A 6,630-nucleotide genomic window follows, 5' to 3' on the forward strand; every position below is an offset into this window, starting at 1 on the left:
AATAATAATAATAATAACTGTACATTGCTCAGGTAGTTTTTAGCATCGCAAACGATAGGTAAAATTTATATTTCTTTATTAATGTCATAAAAAAAGAAAATCTCATAACATCCAACGGAAACACTTCTTACAAATGCGTCGTAACCTTTGTAGAAATCATCTAGACTCAGCCTTTCAAGATAAAGCCAGTCTACTAGATAAGCTTCCTATCCTGTTTGTCTTCCTCCTCGACAACCATCCCTCTCCTACCTCACTGGATTTCATTGTAAGAATTGATATGGTATTTCCAACGATTCTTTAGAAGTATCGAGATCACGTATGTTCAGCTACCATCGTGGAGTAATTTAGGGTGAGATTTTACTTGATGAACAAATAAACTTTTAACTGATAAGGTCTAAAACATACTATCATAACATTATCATCAGTATCAACTATCATGACATTACCACTAACAATGAAAGAAATCACAATTTGTATATAGTAATTTCAATGGGACAGATGAGGTATGCGCATACCAAGAGTTTCATGTACACACACCCACACACACACACATACACACACACACACACATACACACATATATATATAAATATATATATATAATATATATATATATATATATATATATATATATATATATATATATATATATATACATACAGTATATATTTCCCGTTACACTACCCGTCCCTCGGGTAGGGGGAAGAGGGCGTAGTCATACCCAAGGTATATATACCTTGGTCATACCATGGTGAGAACGGGTACCCCAAGATTAAAGGGAGAGGGGGTGGGAAGGGTTGAATCTCTGTGTGTGCATGTGCGTGTATATCTATTTAAACATTAAGCCATCATATTTGACGGGTCGCGTACACTAGCAAAGAAAAAATAATGAATTATTCTCTGAGTAAACGTCTCGGATCCCCTAAACGAAAATGACGAGATAAAGAGGATTCTCTCAAAGGCCGAACTGAAAATAAACGAGAGAAAAAAAAACCCTAGTGAAAATCTTAAGGAGGAAATAATGCTAAGAAATCTCCGAGTCAGCATCAAACCGTTAGAGCATATCCATGATAAAATTACCTTTTCCCAATGGCTCTTCAAGATCAAGGCTTGATTTTTCAGCTACGTTGGATAAGGGGGGTGGGGTGAGGGAGGGAGGAAAGAGAGTAAATCTGTCGTTAGCGAACGAGAAAATTCCAGTAAAGTCGAATAAGGAAGAGAGAAGCAGTCTTCTATCAGGCCAGAAAAGATTCCGGCCCACCTATTTCCGGCTGTGAGAGATCTATCCCCAAAAGCCGGACCTCCCAACCCCTAAACCCTTGACCAAGGACCTCCCAATCCCTGACCAAGGACCTAACCCTCGCCCCTGACCAAGGATCCATGGATCCCCATACATCCACCAATACCAGACCCTTCAGCATCTCCCTTGAGGACCTAATAATATGAAGGAGATGATAAAACCCAAAATGTAAAAAAATAAGATTACGGTGAAGATTTGGCAAAGGATATCAGAAGTGGGAAAATAAATCATAATGTTATTTTATCGTCAAATATTTGTATTTTATTTTATCTTATTTGTAATCCTCTGATACCAACGGGATGCATAAAAGATAATTGAATACACGCCATATGATCTCTTTCCTGTGCTATTTCTTTGATATCAACCCAATTCTCAGATCCAACCTCCCTTCGCATTGTCATCAGCCACGTTTCTCTTGGTCTACCAAGTATCAAAACAAAATTGCATTTCTGCTATATTTATGTGCGAGCTTAAAGAGTTGGTTCATAAAGTTAGATAAATAGATAGACAGACCCATAAATATACATAAAGGAATCATACGAACAAAAACCATAAAATAGATTCTGAAGTTCTCTATGAGTTATTGATATTCTCATGCATATTTTTTTACAGCCTTTTGACCCTTAAACCATTTCCCATCATACTTCTTACCTCAAGAAAAAACAAGTAAATAATCAACAACTGAACATCACAACTGTTCGGAAATTAGATTATTCAGCAGACATATTTCGAAATAGAATGAAGTACAACACATGATAAGACAGTCTTGCTCATACTAACAGTGCTGTAGAAAATCTCGGTTTGAAATATAGTTAAAGAAGCGAGCAACATGAAAGAAGCAAATGAAGTCCTTACAAAAATATGAAAATCAAATAGGAACTTACTGCAGTAAAATGTCAATAATATGATTAAATCAAACCAAAGACCTGTAAACGCAAAAGAAAATTTTACTTGAGGCAGCAATTGGTGATATATTTAGGTTTTCTGGAACTTCGCATAACTAGATGACAGACGTAGTTTTGCTGAAGTTTTTTTTTTTTTTTTTTTTTTTTTTTTCTTTTATGGAGCTAGCACGTCATCAATGGAGGGTCCATTTTATTTTTGGAAGCATCATCATAATTATAACCCTCCTTTTCTACCGCTGATCTTTTCAGATAAGAAAGAAAGAAAACTAGCAAACAAATCTATTGCAGTCACTCAGGACCTAAATGGTTAATATGGTATTTATATATATATTATATATATATATATATATATATATATATATATATATATATATATATATATATATATCATATATTATATATATATATATATATATATATATATATATATATATATATACCGTATATAAATATATATATTTATATATATATCATATATATTATATATATATATATATATATTTATATATGTATATCATATATATATTATATATATATAAGAGAGAGAGAGAGAGAGAGAGAGAGAGAGAGAGAGAGAGAGAGAGAGAGAGAGAGAGAGACTCCATTTGCTATTGGGTAGAGCGAATTAGTTTAAACGTTTAGAATTTTTATGATATAGTCTAACTTATTCTTGAATTCGTTTAGAGAGAGAGAGAGAGAGAGAGAGAGAGAGAGAGAGAGAGAGAGAGAGAGAGAGAGAGAGATTTCATTTGCTCTTGGGTAGAGCGAATTAGTTAAAACGTTTGGAATTTTTATGATCTTGTCTAACTTATTCTTGAGAGAGAGAGAGAGAGAGAGAGAGAGAGAGAGAGAGAGAGAGAGAGAGAGAGAAAGAGAGAGAGAGAGAGAGAGAGATTTGTCTAAACAAATGCTAATTTTTCTATCATAATGATAATGATGATAATCATGACAGTGAATATCAGCGTCTGTAACGCTACAGCAATACATATTTCCTTGTATTTTCCTAAATTATCATTCATCGTATTTAAAACATCATTCCATTTTCTTCTTTTATCTCAATGAAAGAAAACAATGTAGGAAAAACAAAAAACTTCAGTTTAATTCTTTTCTCTTTTAGTACATATAATTTCCTCTCCTCTTAACGATGAACCGAAGAACTGCCCCTATTCGATCGAACCCAATCGCAATATAACTACAACAAATACGGACGTTTCTAGTCCACTGCAGGACAAAAGCCTCAGATATGTCAATTCATGTCAGGGGGTTTGGCTAGTTTTCATAACCACGCTGGCTAGTGCGGATTAATGATTGTGGGAGATGTTCGTCTGATCGCTGACAAAAAACCAACCTAGTATGAGTGGCCCTGGCTTATAGTACGGCTTTGGTGATAATGGAAATCATACTCTATATGAGAGTAATTACCTCATGTTGTAGGTCTCAGTTCTTAGTCCTCCAAGAAAACCAAAGGAAAATTCATGTTTTTTCTGAAGTCCCAACTCTGTGGATCATTATTTTCCTTTGCTTTTTTTTTTTTAAATATTGCATGTTAGCTGTGAATACCCTTCACGATATTTAATACAAACGAACTAAACGACGCACTGCAATCACTGTTATTGTGTCTCAATTTTCGGCGGAGACAAGTTATTAAAAATTTCGTTAAAGTATTTAAAAAATATGTGATATTACTAAACGATTTATCTTTCAACATTTTTGAAGATATCAGAATAACCTATAATATATTCATCGATGATATTCGATAGAGTTTTTTAACGTTTCCGAAAGTGTGCAAAACATGAAAAAAGAAACCTAATGTACTAACTGAACTTTCGAGAAAAGGCTTGTCCTTGCTTTAAATCATCTTGATTTTCTTTCTCTATACTATCAAGGGAATATTATACTAAATGCCCATTCCTCTTTATTAATCTATTTTTTTTCCCATCCAGTCTGCCTAATTCATCTCACATAATATAATCTCTTACATTACTCTGGCTTTTAGGTGTGACAGATTATGCTAATGACAAAGGAACCACTAGCTGGGCTTCCACGTTGCATCAAACCTATCCCCATTTCTATTGCTCATAGAGTATTTGTGACTTATTTGAAAAACCTTTTTAATACTATAAAAAAAACCCCGATTAACCTTTCTTGACATCAAACTACCTATCATCTTTGGATACAATAAATGACTTCATTAAAGGGTTGGAGAATGATTGCTGTATCATTCTTTATCATAAAACACTGGAATAGAAAAAGCAAAAGAAGGAACGAGTGTTGTATGGAAGAGTCCATACAACAGTAGCAGCGAATTTGCAGAAAAAAAAAAAAACACTTTTGCACACTTCTATAATAGCATCGAAAAAGACAACCTGCAAATACGAAGAGGAATATCCTGATCTAATTGTAACTTCTAAAAGAACTTCTATTTGATTAATTCAGCCAACCTGGAAAGGTCAATCTTTTGATTTTTATAAACTTACTCCTTCTACCTGATGAAGTAATTTCTGCGGTGTATTTAGGGTATAGGATTAAACAGTAATGATTCCGCTCATGGTTATTTCGGGATAGGAAATATTCGATACAAAATTTACAAGAGGTGAAATAAAAAAGAGAAGCTTTCAAAATTTTAAATACTACGAAAGAAGAAAAGCAAGAAGGAAGAAATCGTAAAAACACATTTTTGTCGTTTGAGGTATGGTTGCTATCACTAATTTTTAAATAAAGACATGTCTGAGGCATTTGCCCTGCAGTGGACTAGAAGCGGCTGCATTTGTTGTTGTATACACACACACACACACACACACATATATATATATATATATATATATATATATATATATATATATATATATATATATATATATATATATATATATATATAAACAAATTTCAAGAGAACCAACACCCCAATAGCAAAAATACATGTATTATACCGGGAAAGGAAACAGAAAACCTGGAGCTATAAACTTTCGTATTATTAATATAGTCACTTACAATAAAAGAATTACAAAGATTTCGAATTTTTATAAATAACGGGAATCATATTCGGTCGGCTTCTTGACCTCTGATAAGACGAAGTTCAGAAAAGTAGATTAGAAATAGTGAATGAAAAAACAAACCCGGGATGATGTTCACATTTCAACTTTTAGTAAATAGCATTAATTTTGTGTCCAGAATATTTCTTTAAAGTCAAGAACATGGATTAATGTCTCGGTCTTAACTTGTTTTAGAATAAAAAGCGTTGCATTACCACATGGTAATTTAGCGAAATTGTATATTTCAATAACGTAATAATTCAAGATACCACAATAATTATCTATTGATTTCCGTAGATTAGACACAAAACTATCAACCTAAAAAATCCCGAAGTATCGAAAATTTCAACATGGTATTTTGAAATAATAAAGAAAATACCTTCTCTCGAATGCTTTTATTCTAACCAAAGAAACAAAATATTACGTAAACCCTTATTCAGCGCCCACTGACTCCCTGCGCAAGAGAAAATACTTCATCGGAGGAGGTATTACCAATCGGTTTCTATCCTGAGCTTTGTAGAAAAGATCCACGTCCGCTATTTGCTCCTATATTTAGCTGGATGACCTTTCTAGGACGTCCTCGGAATGGCTCTTTGATAAACGATTACTTCGATCTTAGTGGCGGCTCTGTCACTGAAACAAAAATACATACAAGTATATATACAATAAATGCGGCCGTTTCAAGTTAACTACAGGACAAATGCCTCAGACATGTCCTTATCCATGTCTGGGGTTTGACAAGTTTTCATCACCACGCTGGCCATTTCGGATTGCTGATGGTGGGAGACTTTAGTTTGATCGCTCACAGCAAACCAACCTTATATGGGTTGTGGTGGCCTATTGGAAACGTCCCTGCCTGGCGCTCGCCAGACAGATGCTCGAGTACCGCTCAAACTCCTTAGTTGCTATAGCGTTTGCAACCTCACCATCCTTGTGAGCTATGGATGAGGGGTTTGGGGGGAGCCTATAGGTCTGCGTGCTGAGTCATCAGCAGCCATTGCCTGGCCCTCCGTGGTCCTACCTTGGGTGGATAGTTGCTGAGACGCTGATCATATGGTCAATCTCTAGGGCATTGTCCTCTTAGCTGGGGTAATACCACTGACCCTTGCCTTTGTCATTCATGAGCGGTCTTTAAAACCCTGACTTGCTCAGCTTTGCTGATCATGGCGATACACAAAACCTTTCACCACGTTAAGGTATCCATACTAAGAAAGGGATATATATATATATATATATATATATATATATATATATACAATATATATATATATGTATATATACAGTACATGTATATATATATATATATATATATATATATATATATTAGATATATATTATATATAAATATATACATAAACATATTATATATAAATATATATATATAATATATATA

The sequence above is a fragment of the Palaemon carinicauda genome, chromosome 10 (assembly GCF_036898095.1).
Source record: "Palaemon carinicauda isolate YSFRI2023 chromosome 10, ASM3689809v2, whole genome shotgun sequence".
Lineage (NCBI taxonomy): Eukaryota > Metazoa > Arthropoda > Malacostraca > Decapoda > Palaemonidae > Palaemon > Palaemon carinicauda.